This window comes from Canis lupus, chromosome 32 (assembly GCF_048164855.1).
Source record: "Canis lupus baileyi chromosome 32, mCanLup2.hap1, whole genome shotgun sequence".
In the NCBI taxonomy this organism is placed as follows: Eukaryota; Metazoa; Chordata; class Mammalia; order Carnivora; family Canidae; genus Canis; species Canis lupus.
In genome coordinates, this window is record NC_132869.1 from 36,543,094 (window position 1) to 36,562,190 (window position 19,097).

Sequence of the window (19,097 nt, forward strand, 5' to 3'; positions counted from 1 at the left end):
CAGGTAGTATGGGGTGGTACCCTTCATCCCATTCCCCCCAGTGGTAACATCTTAGGTAACTGTAGTGCAAAAGCCAAACCAGGAAATTGGCATGGGTACAACCCACAGATCTTGTTCAGGTTTCAGCAATTATACCTGTACTCATTTGTGTGTGTATATAATTCTTTGAAGTTTTATTGGATATGTAGATTTGTGTAATCAACATCACAGCTGAGATATAAAGCTGTTTTATCACCAAAAAGATCCTTGTGCTATCCTTTTATAGTCCCATATGTCCCTTTATTCTCTGGCAACCACTCACCTGTACTCCATTTTTGAACTTTGTCATTTCCAGATGATCTGCAAATGGAATAAAAAAGTATGTAACCTTTGAGACTGAATTTTTTTTTTTTTTTTACTTAGTGTAATTCCCTTGGAATCCATCCAAGTTGTTGCATGTATCAATAATTCCTTTTTATTGCTGGACAATATCCCATGGTATGGATGTACCAGAGTTTTTTAAATCACCCATTGTTAGACGTTTGGGCAGTTTCCAGATTTGGCCTATTACAAATAAAGCTGCTATCCACATTTGTGTGCAAGACATGAGATTTCAGTTCTCTGGGATAAATGTCTAAGAGTGTGAATTGCTGGGTATTATGGTAAATGTATTTAAGAAAGTGTAAAAGTATATTTTAAGAGATTGCCAACCCATTGTCCAGAGTGGTATACCATTTTAGATTCATATCAGCATTGTATGAGAGGCCTAGTTTCTCTGTCGTCTTTGGCGTTTGGTTTTTTTTTTTTTTTTTGAAGAGTTTTTTTGTTTAATACATCTGAAAAGAATGCATATACAAAGAATTGAGACATGAGAAAGCATTGGTTCAATACTAACAAATCTACAAGAATTATGATTTGGGGAAGGGGGAGAGGATTACTTAAATATTTTTTAAAATTGGAAACTGCAACCAAAATAAGTGGATAAAATCCCTATTAACACTTATGAAGAGTCTTCATAAGACTCCATGATTTTTTTATTAAACTAGAGAGCCTTAACTAGCTACTCTAGGGTTCCTCATATGCAAAAGAGAAATACGGGGATTCCCCTGAATGGTCCCCATTTTGTTAAATGTTCTCCCCACCCACACCCCCAGCTTCTTCATGAAGCAGGGGTCTCCTTCCTCCCAACTTAAAACGAGGATGTGCTTCATTCCATAGACATCTGTTTGCCAGCGCCACCTCTCTCATTTCTTCGATTTACCAGGTCCTCAGTTGTGTTCTAGGAACACCATATCATACACTATTAAGCTGGACATCTATGCTAAGCATATAAGACAGGGAAAAAATGTTTTTTAATTACACAATCAATCCATTTGGTGTATTTCAAAAGGTGCAATACTTTTCTTCATTTCTAACTTCTTTCACTGATAAATTAACTTCAAAAAAAAAAAATTCAGCAAATGGCAAACAGATTTCCTTGAAAGTCACAGTCACATATATAGTGCATCCTAGAAAAGAGGAGGGACAAGACAGGTTCCACCCACTTTCATGAGTTTCATCAAATACTGGCTCTACTCAAGGGTGGAGAGAAAAGGCAACTTTCAAAAAGGAGTATGTTATTAAATGAGGCATTTATTATACTGCTTCCTAAGAGCACCAGGTGGGGAACAAGTTTTCTGAACTAGTTCTAGGAAGTGGAATGTGGAATCAATCCGTCTTCCTCCCCTTAAGGGCTGTCCAGTGGTTAATGAATTTAAAAAACATGACTAAATAAAAACAAACCCCACACGTGCTCCCCACACCACTAACCCACTCCCCCTTGCAAAAAAGGGAAAAAAAATCCCTAAATATCCCAGGTCATTCTCCAGAGTGGATGGAGCCTGGGAGCAGCATCAACAACCCAAATTAGTCTGTTACAGAGTCATCACAAGCATGCCTTGCTTTTAAACAAAAAAAAAAAAAATTTTTTTTTTGAAACGACAGAACAAAAACTAGTACTAATCACTTTTCTGACGATACACAATTACTCAAATTAACTAGTACTGAGAAGGGGAAAGGGACCATACATATTGGCCTCGTCTCACATGAGTGTATGTAGGTAGGCGCAAGAACAAATTTTAATCTTTAGTTTGATTTAACGTTCCTTTTAGTATGATGCTGACACCAGTTGTGCGGAAAGGGCTCTGGAGAGATGTTCATAGCAGCACACACCTGCGGCTCTTCTTCGGTTCTGGAGGCTCCAGGGCAGCCAATATTCCTTCGTCAAATACATTCTTTAGGCCTTTCTCTGTGAGTGCAGAACACTCCACATACTTGACCGCCTTCAGGTCACAGGCCAGCTTTTCAGCAGTCTCTGGAGTGATAGGCTTCTGTTTGTTCTTGGCAGGTTTCTCAATAGTAGAGGGGTCATCTCGGAGATCAATTTGGGTCCTAACAAGCAAGAAAGGAGTCTTTGGACAGTGGTGAGTTATCTCAGGCACCCACTTTTCCTTCACATTTTCAAATGAGGATGGAGAGAACACTGAAAAACAGACTCGAAATACATCTGTTTGTGGATAACTCAGCAGTTGTAATCTGTCATAATCCTCTTGCCCTGCAGTATCAAAAAGTCCAAGGGTATGTGGCTCTCCACCAATCATAACTGTGACTGCATAGTTGTCAAAAACAGTCGGTACATACTCAGATGGAAATTTGTTTGTTGTGTAGGATATCAGGAGACATGTTTTACCAATGGCACCATCGCCCACAACAATGCACTCAGTTGTCTGCATTGCTGAAACAGTTTTGTATCCACTGTAAATATTTCAAATTTGATGATGACCTCAGCTTCTCCGCCGGGGCGTTGACAGCACTCGGCATTTGGTATTGTCTCTATTTTTTACTTTAGGTGTTATAACAGATGTGTAGCAATATCTCTTTATGGTTTTAATTTGCCTTTCCTTGATGGCCAATGAGTTGAACATACTATTTTTGCTATCTGTCTGTTGGTTGTGTCCTTCTCTTTTCCTTCATCAGTCTGGCTATCAGTTTTTGCTTCATGTAGTTTGAAACTGTTTTTAGGAGTATAAACATTGAGGATTGTTATGTTTTCCTGATAAAATGACTTGCTCATCATTATATGACTGTCTTTATTCTTTGTTATACTCTGTTTTAAGAATCTACGTTGTCGGGATCCCTGGGTGGCGCAGCGGTTTGGCGCCTGCCTTTGGCCCAGGGCGCGATCCTGGAGACCCGGGATTGAATCCCACATCGGGCTCCCGGTGCATGGAGCCCGCTTCTCCCTCTGCCTGTGTCTCTGCCCCTCTCTCTCTCTCTCTCTGTATGACTATCATAAATAAAATTAAAAAAAAAAGAAGATACATAAAGTCCTTTTAAGAAAAAAAAAAAAAGAATCTACGTTGTCTTTTAGTAAAGCTACTCCAGCTTTTTTTTTTCATATATCTTTTTACATCTTTTTTATTTTTAGCCTACTTGTGTCTTCTTATTTATTTATTTGGATTTATTTATTTATTTGAGGGAGAGAGAGTGAGAGCAGGGAAATGAGCAGAGGGAGAGGGAGAGAGAATCCTCAAGCAGACTCCCTCCTGAGCATGGCGCTGGAATGCGGGGCTCTATCCCAGGACTCCTGAGATCAAGACATGAGCTGAAATCAAGGGTTGGACAATTAGCTGACACCCCTGTGTCTTCATATTTAAAGGTTTCTCATAAGTGACTTCTGGGTGGATCACACTTTTTTATCCAGTCTGATAATGTCTGTCTTTTAAATAGAGTCTATAGATCATATACAGACATACTTTGGAGATAGTGTGGGTTCAGTTCCAGACTACTACAATAAAGTGAATATTAAAATAAAGTGTGTCAAGTGAATGTTTTGGTTTCCTATTGTGTGTATAAAAGTTCTGTTAGGCTACATACAAAAATAAGTCTCAATAAATTTAAAAGACTGAAATCGTACAAAGTATATTCTCTGAACACAACAGAATAAAATTAGAATTCAATAACAGAAGGAAAGTGAAATACTAATATGGAAATTAAACAACAAACTCTTAAATAGATTCAAACAACTAATTTATGTTTATTGTAAACATCTACAGTAAAAAAAAAAAAAAAATTTCAAGTCAATAAGCTAACTTTACACCTTAAGGAACTAGAAGAAGATGACCAAACTAGTAAAAGAAAGGAAATAATAAAGACCAAAGTCCAGGAGGTAAATTACATGGAGAATAGAAAGACATTACAGAGAATTAATGAAACTGAAAGTTGGTACTTGAAAAGATAAAAGGACAAACTTTTAGCTAGACTTGTCAGGTGCCCCCAGTCTCTGCTTTTTAATTGAATTAGACTATTTATATTTAAAGTAACTACTTATAGGTTTTTGTTCCCCAGTTCCTCCATTACTACCTTCTTCTGTGTTTATTTTTTCTAGTGTACTATTTTGATTCCCTCTCATTTCCTTTTCCTTATACTTTTAGAGAAAGATTCTGGGAAACCATGGTAAGGGAGAGCCAGCTGGTGGTTAGAGCAAGAATCATTTTAGCCAGCTGAGGTGGTGAATATCCCAAATAGAGAATGTCATAAACAGAGGCATAGGTACCCGGTGTTGGAGAACTGCAGTTTTGGAAATTAAGTGTATCCCTGTTTCATATTGTCAAAGAACAAAAACTCAAATGAGTAAATTTGAAGAACGAATTGGCTTTATTTAGTGATTTATGAATTTGGCAACATCTCATCTAGCGAGTAGAGGGGAGCTCAAAGGGTCTGTACAAACGAAGATTTTTATAGGAAAGAGGGTGGGGCAGGAAAGTTATTAGTGAAAGAAAAGAAAGGATTGTTCCAGGCAAGGTCACTTTCCCTTAGAAGGGCAAGGCTCTTCCTTTGGGGATGGAGAGGGCCTATGTGACAGATTACCTCCCTGGAACTTACTAAAAAATTCCTGATGGACAGGTTAAGACCTTTATTTCTGTGGCAGGTTGAGACAGCAGTTAGGTTAGGTGTTAAAATCCTGGTTTAGTTACTTGCCTTGGCCCAAGTGATGCCATTTTGGGCCTGTGGCTTTCTCTTTCACAGTGTTTTTGCAGACTTATTCCTTTTAGTAGCACTGAGAATTAATAAGCATTTAATTAATTAATAAGCATTTGGCATACAGAAATTTTTCATAAAAATGAATGTCAGACTGAAGTAGGACATTGCTTTAATATTTCCCAAGACTGATCCTGAACCATTAACAATGATTTTTTTTTTAAAGAGTTTATTTATTTATTCATTAAAGACACACACAGAGAGAGGCAGAGACATAAGCAGAGGGAGAAGCAGGCTCCCTGCAAGGAGCCTGACGTGGGACTTGATCCCGGATTCTGGGATCATGCTCTGAGTTGAAGGCAGATGCTCAACCACTGAGCCACTCAGGCGCCCCATTAACAGTGATTTTTGTTACAGCATCCTAAATACCTCCTCCAAGTCTTCCAGGAATACCCAAGTTCAAGAAAAATATTAATTATAAAAAACAAGCATAGAGTTCCATTTCTTTTTCAAAATTCTATATATATATTTTTCATTTTATATGACTACATCTAAATTACCTGCTAATAGAATAAGTGGTCTTAAAGTCTTTTTTGAAATCCTAGAGCTCATTTTAGTTCTTAGGCACCTTTTGTAATTTATCAGCTAAATGTATTATCTCAAAGTGTGTTTCAGTTAGGCTTCTTTTGGCTCTAATAGAAGGCCCATTTCAAACAGTCTTAGACAATAAGAAGTTTTTTTGCCTTAATGTAACTGGAAGTCTTAGATGATAGTAGTCTTCAGAATTACTTGGTCAGTACATTACTGAAGACACCAAGAATTCAGATTCTTTGCATTGTTCCGTAATACTGGCTTTATGCCAAGGCAGGACGTTCTCTGTAGTTGTATGATGGTTTCCAGGAAGGAACCATATGTTCTACAAGGAAGAAGAGTCCTCTGGCTTCTGTAGAGGGCGCTTTTAGGCAACAAGCTTGAGCAATAGAAGCCTGAGGAAGGTAAAAGGGCCCGCAGTGACCACTAAGCTAAATGCAAGCAGGCATTGCCAACAGGCTCATTAAGTGCCCCACCTTGAAATAGCCATAGGCCCTAACTGACCAATTACAACGAGGCACAGTTCTTAAGATTACCAAAAAGGGGGAAATTCCATAAGTCCCTATACTCCCTAACTCTGCCCTATAACTGCAGCCTCACCATTGCCTTGGCACAGACAATCTCTCTGTTGCTGTCCTGCCCACTGCTCCCTTGCAGTGAATTCAGTAAACTTTCATTTGTTCTGCCTTGGGTGAATTCTTTCACCACTTGTGCTCCTGGCCTCCTCCCAATCAGAGTGCCCCACATTTGGTGCCCCCCCCCCCCATCCAATCAGGACACCCCAGAGCTTCCTCTGAACAGAAAGGACAGACTTAACCAGAACCTACCAGAAAACTTTTTTTTCATATCTCATTGGCATGATTCCTCCTCATTTCTGAATTTCTGGCTACAAGGATGGGGGTAAACCCACCTTGAGCTGAAGTCAGTTTTGCTAGTTGCTGCCAAAGAGTTGTGGAATGGATGGATATTGGAGCAAACAGTCATGGTGTCTGCTTTGGTTGTGTCTGAATGCTGTGAGGTTTCTTAATCCACACTTTTTCTGTTAGGCTTTTATAATGAGTCAAAATATGCTTAGTCATATTTTGATTTAATTGCCCGTGTTCAGAGCTTTCTATCCTCTAAAGCAGTACAGCAATTACTAAGCATTCCTTTCTTTAGAAAGAGAATGTTGAAATAGTGAAAGGATTGGAGATACTTGGCAAATTTGAATCTGTATCTCCTTGTAACCAATAATTTTTAACCTCTTTCACCTCCAGATAATTGACTTAGCTGCCATTTACATAGAAACTTTAGTGATTTGACTTGTATCTCCTTTCTCTCTTCAAAAATTGCCTGAAGCATTGTGATAAAGTAGAAAGTGAGTTGGGTTATGATTTGGGTTCTAATTAATTCTAGCTTCACTGCTTTTCAGTTAAGTGTGATCATGGACAAATCACTTCATCTCTCAGACCTTCAACTGTCTTCTTTGTAAGCTGAAATATCTTCTCACCAAGTTGTTCTTATGGGAGTCAAATAAAATGGTATGAAAAAAAAATGTGAGAAGTATAGACTAACACAATTTTAAATTGGCTTTTTACACTAATTAGAGAGTGGGCCTTTAAAGGGAGGGAACTTAGTAATGAAAGATTCTGGTCCTAAAAGATAAATAAATAATCTTAGATTCTGATTATTCAGGATCTATCAGAAAAAGATAAGGAGGGATCCCTGGGTGGCGCAGCGGTTTGGCGCCTGCCTTTGGCCCAGGGCGCGATCCTGGAGACCCAGGATCGAATCCCACATCGGGCTCCCGGTGCATGGAGCCTGCTTCTCCCTCTGCCTGTGTCTCTGCCTAAAAAGGTTTTTCTTAAACATTAATTCATTTTTAACTGTTAAACCCACTTTGCTTTTCTCGTAAAAACACCATTTGGTCATGATGCATTTTACTTTTTTGTATTGTTGGGTTTGATTTACATAAATGTTAAGAATTTTTGTGTCTATATTCATGAGAGTTTTGTTCTACGGTTTTCTTAGAATGTCTGGTTTTGATATCAGGATAGCGCTGGCCTTGTAGAGAGTTCATTGAGAAGTATTCTTTCCTTCTGCTTCAATTTTCCGGATGTTTTTTAGATTTGGTGTTATTTCTTCCTTGTATTTTAGGTAGAATTCACCAGTGAAGCCAATTGGGCCTAAAGTTCTGTCTATGGAAAGATTTTAAACTATAATATCAATTTCTTTTTTCTTTTTAAAGATTTTATTTATTTATTGATGAGAGACAGAGAGAAAGAGGCAGAGACACAGGCAGAGGGAGAAGCAGGCTCCATGCAGGTAGCCCGATAGGGGACTCGATCCCGGGTCCCCAGGATGACTCCCCGGGCTGAAGGCAGCGCTAAACTGCTGAGCCATTGGGGCTGCCCCAATTTCAATTTCTGTAACTGATACAGGATTATTCTATTTATTTTCTTTTAAGTGAGCTTTGGTAAGTTTGTCTTTCAAGGAATTTATTTCATCTGAGTTGCTAAATTCATTGACATAAAATTGTTCATAACATTATTTTATTTTATTTTATTTATTTTATTTTATTTTATTTATTTTATTTTATTTTATTTTATTTATTTTTAAGATTTTATTTATTTATTCATGAGAGACAGAGAGAGAGAGAGGTAGAGGCACAGGCAGAGGGAGAAGCAGGCTCCCTGCAGGGAGCCCGACGTGGGACTCGATCCCGGGTCTCCAGGATCACGCCCTGGGCTGAAGGCGGCGCTAAACTGCTGAGCCACTCGGGCTGCCCTCCTTTATTCTTTTAATGTCTGTAATTTCTCTAATTTCTGATACTGGTGTTTTGCCTCTTTTCCTTTTTTGCCTCCTGATTAGTCTGGCTAGCGGTTTATCAGTTTTACTTATATCAAAGAACCAGTTTTTGGTTTCATGGACTTAAAAATTTCTTTTAAAACGGACTTTGGTTTTTAGAGCAGTTTTAGGTTCCCAGCAAAGTTGAGTAGAAAGTACAGATTTTTCTGTACTTATATAGCCCCTACTCCCACACATGCATAGCCTCCCACCACCAACACTCAATGAATCTACATTGACACATCATTATCACCCAAAGTCCATAGATTTATATTAGGATTCACTCCTGGTGTTATATGTTCTATGGGTTTGGATAAATGTTTAATGACATATATTCACAATTGCAGCATTATATAGAGTAGTTTGCCCTAAAAATTGTGTGCTCCACCTGTTCGTTTCTCCTTCTCCAACTTCTGGCATGGTTTTGCCTTTTCCAGAGTATCATATGGTATATAGCTTTTTCACATTGGTTTCCTTCACTTAGCAATATGCATTTAGGTTTCCTCCATGTCTTTTCATGGCTTGATAGCTCTTTTTAAAGCTATGCATAATATTCCATTGTATGGATGTTCCACAGTTTAACCATTCAGCTGCTGAAGGACATCTCCGTTGCTTTCAAGGTTTTTTGTGGTTGTTTTTGTTTTGTTTAAAGATTTTATTCACTTGTTACCCCCCAAAAAAGAAAGATTTTATTCACTTATTAGAGCGTGCATGAGCTAGGGATGGGGGGCAGAGGGAGAAGCAGATTTCCCACTGAGCAGGAAGCTCAATGCAGGGCTCCATCCCAGGACCCTGACATGACCTGAGCTGAAGGCAGATGCTTAACCAGCTGAGCCACCCAGTCATCTCTTGTTTTATTTTTTATTTTTTAAGTAGGCTCCATTACTACCCTGAGATGAAGACCTGAGCTGAAGTTAAGAGTTGGACACTTAACTGACTGAGCCACCCAGGCACCCCTCAAGTTTTGACAGTTTTAAATAAGGCTTATATAAATATTCATGTCCAGGTTTTTGTGTAGATGTTTTCAACTTATTTGGATTGATACCAAGGAGTATGAATGCTGGATTGTATAAGAAAATGTTTCATTTTATAAGAAACTGCCAAACTGTCTTCCAAGATGTCTACCATTTTGGGTTTTACTCATCCCCAGAAAACTAGCTTTTGGTCTTACTGACTTTTTTCCCACTTGTTTCTGTTTTGTTGTCCTTATTCTCTCCCCCCTCCATCTTCTGCTTTTTATTTTTACAGAAAAGGAGAGAACATTTACTGCTTAGGTTTATTTTGCTTTTCTCTTTCTAATTTCTTAAGGTGGAAGCTTAGGTCATTGATTTCAGACCTACTTCCTTTTTTAAGATATAGAGTATTGTTTAGTTTCCAGGTGTTTGGGGATTTTAAAGATGTTCTGATTTTAATTTCTAATTTAATTGCATTGTGATAAAATTCTTAAACTTTATTGAGAATGGTTTTAAGGCTCAGAATGTAGTCTGTCTTGGGTAATGGTTCTTTATGTACTTGAAAAAAATGAATATTCTGCTGTTGGTGGAATGTTCTGTAAATCAGATCAAGTTGGTTGATAATATTGTTCAAGTCTGCTATATCCTTATTCATTTTCTGTATACTTGTTCTATCACATATTGAGATTATAGTGAAGTCACTGACAGTAATTGTGGATTTGTCTATTCCTTACAATCCTGTCAGTTTTTGCTTTATGTATTTTGAAGCTGTTCAGTTTAGGATACTTACATCTTCATGATTAAATTGATTTATCAATATGAAATAACCCCCCCCCCTTTTTAAGATTTTATCTATTTGTTTGAGAGAACGAGATAATGAGAGCATGAGCAGGTAGGAGGGGCAGAGAGAGAAGCAGTCTCCCCACTGAGCAGGGAGCCTGATGCAGGGCTTGATCCCCTAACCCTGGGATCATGACCTGAGCTGAAGGCAGACGTTTAATGACTGAGCTACCCAGGCACCCCTGAAATGACCCTATTTATCTTTGGTGATAGTCTTATGTATTTTATCTGATATTAAGATAGCTACTCCAGCTCTTTTTTATTTTTTTTTCTTAAGATTTATTTATTCGTGAGAAACACACAGCGAGAGGCAGAGGCGTAGGCAGAGGGAAAAGCATGCTCCATGCAGGGAGCCTGATGTGGGACTCGATCCCAGGACCCCAGGACCACACCCTAAGCCAAAGGCAGACACTCAACCACTGAACCACCCAGGTGTGCTACTCCAGCTCTTTATTGATAAGTAGCCTGGTATATTTTTATAATCCTTTAATTTATTTTTGAAGATTTTATTTATTCATGAAAGACACAGAGAGAGAGAGGCAGCGACACAGGCAGAGGGAGAAGCAGGCTCCATGCAGGGAGCCCGACGTGGGACTTGATCCCTGGTCTCCAGGATCAGGCCCTGGGCTGAAAGCGGCGCTGAACCACTGAGCCACCCAGCTGCCCTATAATCCTTTAATTTTAACCTTTTTGTTTTTATATTTAAAGTAGGTTTCTTTTTAGATAGCATTATACAAATCTGGCAATCTCTTCCTTTCAGTCAGGGTGTTATATAATATGATTGCGCTTATGTCTGCCATCTTGCAATTTGTTTCCTGTGTGTCCCATCTCGTCTTTGCTTTTTTTTTACTCTTGCCTTCTTTTGAATTGAGTACATTTTATTATTCCATTTTATCTCCACTGTTGCCTTAGAACTGTGTAATTTTTTCTTTTTTTTCTTTTTCAGTGGTTGACACAGTTATAATAACCACCTTTAACTTATCACAGTCTTCCTACAAATACTAATCTATCACTTCATGTATAGTATGTGACTGTAAGCACAGTGTATTTTTCCCTTCTCCCATCACTTTTCCAAATGTCGTTATATATTTTACTCCTATCTATGTATTTTACAAACCCCAGAATAGGTTATTATTTTAAAATGAGAAAGAAAATCTATTTTATATTTAGTCACATATTTACTCATTTTAGTGCTCTTTCTTCCTTTGTTTAGATTTATGTTTTTCTTTATTATCATTTTGCTTCCACAGAAATTCTTTCTCAGCATTTTTTTTTATTGTGCAGGGCTGCTGGTGACAAATACTCCCTGCTTTTATTTGTCTAAAAAAGTATTTTATCAACATTTCAGGAAGATTTTTTTCCGGTACTGAATTTTTTTTTTTAATTTTTATTTATTCATGAGAGACACAGGGAGAGAGAGGGGCAGAGACACAAGCAGAGGGAAAAGCAGGCTCCATGAAGGGAGCCCGACGTGGGACTCCATCCCGGGTCTCCAGGATCACGCCTTGGGCTGAAGGCAGCACTAAACTGCTGAGCTACCCAGGCTGCCCCTGGTACTGAATTTTAGTGTGTTAAGAGTTTCCAGGACGGTCTTCAGGTTTGGTGGCTCACTAGGAGAACTCTCAGGTCTGAGCATATGGTTATACTCATGATTTATTATAGTGAAAGGATGCAAAGCCAAATTAGCAAAGGGAAAAGGTGCATGAGTAAAGTCTGGAGAAAACAAAGCATGAGCTTCCAAGGGTATCTCCCAGTGGAGTCACACAGGACATGTTTAATTCTCTCAACAATGAATCATGACAGCACATGAAAAATGTTGTCTAACAGGGTATCCCATTAGAGACTCAGTGTCCAGAGCTTTTATTAAGAGTTGGTCACATAAGCATCCTCTGCCAGCATGCACCAAGTACCAGACTCCCAGAAGGAAAGCAGGTGTTTAGCATAAGTCATACTGTTTGTACAGATAATGTAGGCACAGTAAACCACCTGTATTAGGAAATGTTTTCTAAGGATAGCAGTCTTCAGCTTGCTATGTTAATTCTCTTCTGCATACTACATCACTTTATTTTTACCTTTTTGCACTTTAAAAATTTTATTTTGTTGTCTTCTGCCTTGCATACCTCTGAGGAGAAATTTGTGGTGATTTCTTTGTTCTACTGTATGTAATGTACATTTTTCCTACAGATGCTTTTAAGAATTTTTGTCATTGTTTTCAGTAATTGGTTTATGGTGTGCTTTATGTGTATGGGTGAGTGTGTGTTTGTGTTTATCCTCTGTGGGATTCCTTGGACTTCTTGGAACTGTGAATCTGAGGCATTCAACAAATTGAAAATTTTTTCAGCCATTTTTTTTTTCCAACATTGCTCCATCTCTTTTGTTTTCATGCTTCAGTTAAACATATGTTGTTAGACTGCTCATACTGCCCCACAGTTGGAAGGCAACGTCTTTGTTTCCCCTCCTCTCCTTTTTTAAATAGTTCTATTCTTTGGTCTCCAGGTTTACTTTTGCAGTGGCTAATCTACTGTAAATCTCTTTGAACAATATTTTAATTTCAGATATATTTTTCATCTCTAGAAGTCCCATTTGATCCATTTTTATAGGTTTCCTTGTCTCATTATATTCAGATATTATGTTGTTGAGCAAATATATTTATTATAGTTGTTCTAACATCTTCATTTCCTGATTCAATCATCTCTTTCATTTCTGGTTCTGTTAATATTGACTATGGTTTTCTAGTTCATGGGTCACATTTTATTACTTATTCTAAGCCTAATTGTTATGCTGTATCTTATAATAATTTTTGATTATTGTATGGTTATTGTATGCTCATCATTGTTTTATGTTGTTTGCTGGATTTTGTTGTATTACATTAAAGAATGTCAAAATTGTTGTTGTAAACTGCTGAGTTACTTCAGGTAAGTTTGGTCCTTTCATGGCTTATTTTGAAGCAGTTTCAGGGCATACCCAGAATTGCCTTTACTGGAGGACTAATTTAACCTCCCTTCTAAGGCATGGTTCTGCTGGGGTCACTGTTGGCTTCTGCGTTCAGCAAGATCTCTCCACTTTGAATGGGGGAATTTAAACAATTCTTGGCTCTTGGTGAGCTCTGACAATTTTTTATCTAACAGCTTCCTGGTAATATTCTTTCCTTAGGGGTTGATTTGATTTTGCCTGGCCTCTTGGGGTTTCACTTTTTACATGTACAAATTGTATTCAGCCAAATATCAGTAGGACCCCCATGAATTTTTTTTGGACCTCTTTCTTTGTGTAGATCTTCTCCTCTCAGCTAGTCTCTTTCCCACCCCTCACAATTCTAGCCACCTTGGCTTTTCTAAACTTTGATCTGTGTCTTTTTAACTCAGCAATAGTGCTGGATTCTTTTGGGGTTATCCTTCTCTGTACCATTGCCTGGAAATTACCTCCAGGCAGAAAGCTAGAGGTTTTGTAATTTATTCCCTTTTTAGAACAGTACTCTGGGATCACAGTCTTGTGTCACCTTTGTTCAGTGTTTGAAAACAGTTGTTTCCTATATTATGTCTAGTTTCTAGTTGTTTAGGCAGAAGAATAATTCCAGACTTTCTTTTCCCTTCATGTTCAGAGTGGAAATCTCTCTATAAACACTAAACTTTTCCATTTACACTATAAACTTTTCCTTTTTTTTTAAAGATTTATTTTTATTTATTTATGATAGAGAGAGAGAGAGAGAGAGGCAGAGACACAGGCAGAGGGAGAAGCAGGCTCCATGCCAGGAGCCTGACGCAAGACTCGATCCCGGGACTCCAGGATCGCGCCTTGGGCCAAAGGCAGGCGCGAAACTGCTGAGCCACCCAGGGATCCCCCTTCCTTCTTTTTTCTTTAAAGGCAGCTTCATTTCAGAATATGTGCAAAATATCAGGTTTCTCCTTTTCTTATTATATTCAGAAAATAGTCATGATGAATGTGATCAGGATTTCAAATTTTATATTCTTTTTAGGTACTTCTTATAGCCACACTATCTTCCACTATTGATGACTTGAACATATATATATATATATATATATATATATATATATATATATTGCAGTGGATGAATATATATTTATTGATGAACATATATATCTCCTATATTTCTCTCATAGTAGATCAGAGCTCTGAATTGGTGAGGCAGTGGGGCACTGATGATACAAAATATAAGGAAGCACTCACTTTCAGGTGCCAATCCTGCTTATAAAGTCAGAGTCTCCTTAAATATTGTGCCCTAGATATCTTGCTATCTTGCTTGTCTTACTCTGTTTCAGGCTTTGCAGGGAATATTCCAGACAAAAGATCAGTTTCATTACTTAGGGCATTGGTCCCAAACTACTGTTAACTGCATCACATATTTACTTTAGAGTAGTTTCAAATCTTTTTTTTTTTTTTTTACCTTCATATTAAATTATTTTAACTTCTGTCCAACCGTTTACTTTCTTGAACTGGAAATAACATGTCAGTCCCTAGATACTGGCTGAAAAATGGAAGAAAGAAAAAGAGTATCTGTGGTAGCAAATACTGTTTCACATAATCAAACCATGTGTAGTGAAGTATTACCTGTTTTTTTTAGGTCAGTGTTTCCTGGCCCTAAAAATGGATGGCTCTCCCTACATAGGCCAGGTTCTGTTAATTTCCTGTGTGCTATTGCCCACTGGGCTGGTAGCCATATTTACAGAGTCCAAAGTAAGCCTGACGTGGCTTCAGAAATGAATCTAGATTTCTACCAGGAGAACTTTTAATATGGGTCAGAGACACACAATTAGGTTTTGATGATGGGAAGAACGAAGCATTTAATCTCACATGGAATGTACTTTTTGAGTTAATTCTTGACCCACTTTTGGATTGTTTTAGGATGCAGATGGAATGATAAAGGAATCCCTCTCTCTCCTCATCTTAGAATATTAGAGGAGACCTGGAGGAAGTCCAGATGAAATGAGTCATGGAGCCATTTGTTGATCTAAACCTGAGTTAATCCTTAGGGGAGAAGGGCAAAAAGAATTCATTCTTGTTATTTTCATTCCAGATGTCCAGGGTTATTCAGAGAGGGACCTAGTATGAGTTCTAGCAATACTAAGTGATTTTTACTTGGAATAGCCTCTGTTAAATATCTTCTTCTGGCTGCAGTGGTATTAAGTACCTCTTTGATAGTTGAACAGTTCTAAAACATTGATTTTGTGGGCAGAGAATAACCATTAATCTCATGTTACTACTGCTTTGGATACTGAGTTTTCTTTAATTATATTGACTTCTTGGGCTTTTTCTCCTTTTTTTCTGTGAGAATGTTAGCACATTTGTACCATCTGCAAAGTGTTTTATAATAGGTTGGAATGTGAAAATATCCAATCCTGAAAGAAGATGCTTTTAGAGTCAAGTTTTGTAGATTTAGGCAGTGATACCTTTCTTTAATCACTGGGTGAAGTAATATGTTGTGATAGAAAACAGTAGACTTGGACGTGAAAGAACTTGGTTACAGTCCAGGTTGAACCACTTATGTAGCTGTGTGCCTCTGAGCCAGTCAGTTAATCTCTTTAAGACTCAATTTTTTCCATCTGTAAAGTGTGTGTAAGTAAGTGTATGGGAGGTGGGGGAGGGTGTGATAATATCTGTCTGCTTATTGTGCAGATCAGTATGAAGATCATCATAAAGACGTGAAAGCATTTTGGAAAATGTGTAAAACATTATACAAATACAAATAGAAAAATATAGTTATAAAATTATTTTATCTCAGCTCAATTAAGTCTTGTGCTTTGAGAATCTGTTAGTTTCATCTAAGTAGTTCTTTTATCACTGATAGTTTAGAAAAAGGGAAATGTAGGTTGGAGTATAGATGGAAAATATGTGATGTTGTATTAGGCAAAGTTTATAAATTATCTATGAAAAAAATTATAAAATCTTAAGAGTAGTTTTTTTTTTTGTACCGGTAAAATTTGATTGAAAGTTTTACTTAACCTCTTCTCTACTCCTAGACTTTGCAGATTCTTAACAATTATATTCTATGAAATATTGTGTGTGGATTTTCCACTTTGGATTATCTATTGAAAAATTTTTTTTAAAGATTTACTTTATTTGAGAGCAAGAGAGAGCACAAATGGGGGGGAGACATGGAGGGAGAGGGAGAAGCGGACTCTCTGCTGAGCGAGAAGCCTGTTGTGGAGCTCATTCCAGGATCATAATCTGAGCCGAAGACAGATCTTAACGGACTGAGCCACCAGACACCCTTATGGAAAATTATTTTTTAAAATCAACCTGAGGGGCACCTGGGTATTGCTTTCAGATGAGTGTCTGACTCTTGCTTTTGGCTCAGGTCATAATCTCAGGGTCATTAGATCAAGCCCTGACTCAGGTTCTGTGGTTGGTACAGTTTGCTTGAGAATTTCTCTCCCTTTGCCCCTCCCTCCCTCCTCTCCCCCCCCTCAAATAAATCAATAAATCTTAAAAAAAAATCAATCTCGGTTCTCCTTGTTGTTTAAGATGGTTCTGCACTCCTCTTCCCCACATAATTAGTATGCATCCAAGGGAATGCAAACGAATGTGAGGCCAGTATGAATATAATTAGGGAGCTAAATCTGCCAGAACTTAAATCACAGTGATTGAAATATGGATGTAATATTTTGGTACCTTTGAAATTATTCAGATTATTCCCCTTTATTGGAATGGATCAGTGAGAGAATTCTCCTTGGTTGCTTCAGTCATTCATTGAACCAAAAATATTAATACAGTGCCTGCTATTGTCAGGCGTTATTCTACAGTAATGTACAACAATAAACAAAATAGACAAATATTCCTGTACCTGTGGAGCTTACATTTTAGTGAAGGGAGACAGAAAATAGCAGATGAAACACATAGTATGCAGAGAGCAATAGGTACTGTAGAGAAAAATAAGGGATGGAAAGGGGATGGCGAATGTTCAGAGGCATGAGGATTGGTTGAGGGCGGGCCAGAGAAAGAAGGCAATAAATGAGCAAAGACATAAAGAAGTAGTCTACACAAACAGCTATTTCAGGGAAGAGGATTCCTGTTCTAAGGTAAAAGCAAGTTCAGTGGCCCTAAGGAAAGTGTATGCCTTGTGTGTTTGAGGAATAAGGAGGAGTTTGGCTAATTTATGCTATAGTGGCTAACAGAACTCAAACACCTAGCTACAGATTACTGGTTTATTATAAAAGGATATAACTCAGGAACAGCCAGATGGAAGGAGATGCATAGGGCAGGGTATGAAGAAAAGGTGCAGAGCTTCTGTGCCCTCGAGGAACACACCACTTGTTGATGTGTCTGTTTGTTCACCAACCTGGAAGCTCTCCTAAACCCCTCCTATTGTATGTTTTATGGAGGTTTCGTTACATAGGCATGATTGATTAAATCATTAAGCCGTTGGTGATTGATTCAACCTCCACCCACTTGCCTCTTCCTTTTCCAGAGGTCAGATGGGTGGGACTGAAATATCCAACCCACCAATTACATGGTTAGTCCTCCTGGCAATCAGCTCCCTTCCTTGGTACTTTCTAAAAGTCACCTCAGTAACATAACAAAAGACACTTTTATTCTTATCTTGTAGGAAATTCCAAAATTCCGAGAGTTTTAGGAGCTTTGTGCCAGAAACAGGGAAGATCAAATATGTATATATATATATTTTTTAATTTAAATTCAATTTGCCAACATATATAGTATAACACTATACTATATATAGTGTAACACACTATGCTATACTATATACAAGATGAGATACATCTCATCATGTGCCCTCCTTAATGCCTGTTATATTTCGTATTATAAATTACAGTATCACATAAGAGAGAAGAGGTCCAAGGACTGAAGTCTACAACATTCTATATTTAGAGGGAAGAGAAAAGAGGAACCAGCAGAGGAGAACAAGAAAGACGAAAACCAGGAGAGTGGAGTGTTCTGGGAGCAATGTATTTTAGTGGAGGAGTTACTGTTTGTATCATCTGTTGGTCATAGGTAAAGTAAGAGGAAGACTGAGAATTGATCATTGTAGTTAGCAATATGGAAGCCATTGTTGACTTTATTAAGGGCAAGTTTGACAAATAGGTAGAGAATAAAGCCTGGTTGACAGGGATTCAAGAGGAGATGAGATGGTGAGTATTGACAACACTTTTTAGTTTTGTTATAAAGGGGAGGAATCCCTGGATGGCTCAGTGGTTTAGCGCCTGCCTTTGGCCCGGAGCGTGGTCCTGGATTCCCCGGATTGAGTCCCACGTCAGGCTTCCTGCATGGAGCCTGCTTCTCCCTCTGCCTGTGTCTCTGCCTCTCTCTCTCTCTCTCTCTCTGTGTCTCTCATAAATAATAAATAAAATCTTTAAAAAAATTTGTTATAAAGGGGGAGCTATGCACATATGGCATGTAGAGTTAAGGGAGAGGGATTTATTTATTTTTTTAAGATTTTATTATTCATGAGAGACGGAGAGAGAGAGAGACATAGGCAGAGGGCAAAGCAGGCTCCATGCAGGGAGCACAATGTGGGAGTCGATCCCCGGCCTCAGGGATCATGCCCTAAGCCAAAGGCAGATGCTCAACCACTGAGCCACCCAGGCATCCCCTACTTTTTTAAAAGATTGATTGATTGATTGATTGATTGATTTGACAGAGCACAAGCAGGGGGAGGGCAGAAGTAGGCTTCCTGCTGAGCAGGGAGCCCGACTCAGGCCTTGATCCCAGGACCCCAGAATCATGACCCGAGCTGAAGCAGACTTTTAACTGACTGAACCACCCAAGTGCCCCGAGGAAGTTTTGTTTTTAAATATAAAGTAGGAATGATCCAGTAGAGAGGGAAGATTTGACAATGCAGTAGAGAGAAGAGGTCATTGCTGGAGCATTTTCCTTGCATAGATGGAAGGGAATTGGGATCTAGTATACAGGTAGAAA

At 38.3% G+C, this 19,097-nt stretch overlaps 1 protein-coding gene and 1 pseudogene across 3 annotated transcripts in view; one reads left to right on the forward strand and one right to left on the reverse strand.

The window, feature by feature from the left end:
- GLCE (glucuronic acid epimerase) overlaps positions 1-19,097 on the forward strand; it is a 114,633-nt gene that overhangs the window by 15,530 nt on the left and 80,006 nt on the right. Inside the window, exon 2 of one of the 3 annotated variants that reach the window (XM_072809384.1) lies at positions 2,366-2,441. The exons of the other annotated variants lie outside the window; for them this stretch is intronic. The gene's annotated coding sequence lies outside the window, so the exon portion shown is untranslated. The remainder of the gene's footprint in view (positions 1-2,365; positions 2,442-19,097) is intronic. 3 annotated transcript variants of the gene reach the window in all.
- On the reverse strand, positions 775-2,783 carry LOC140623203 (cell division control protein 42 homolog pseudogene; annotated as a pseudogene).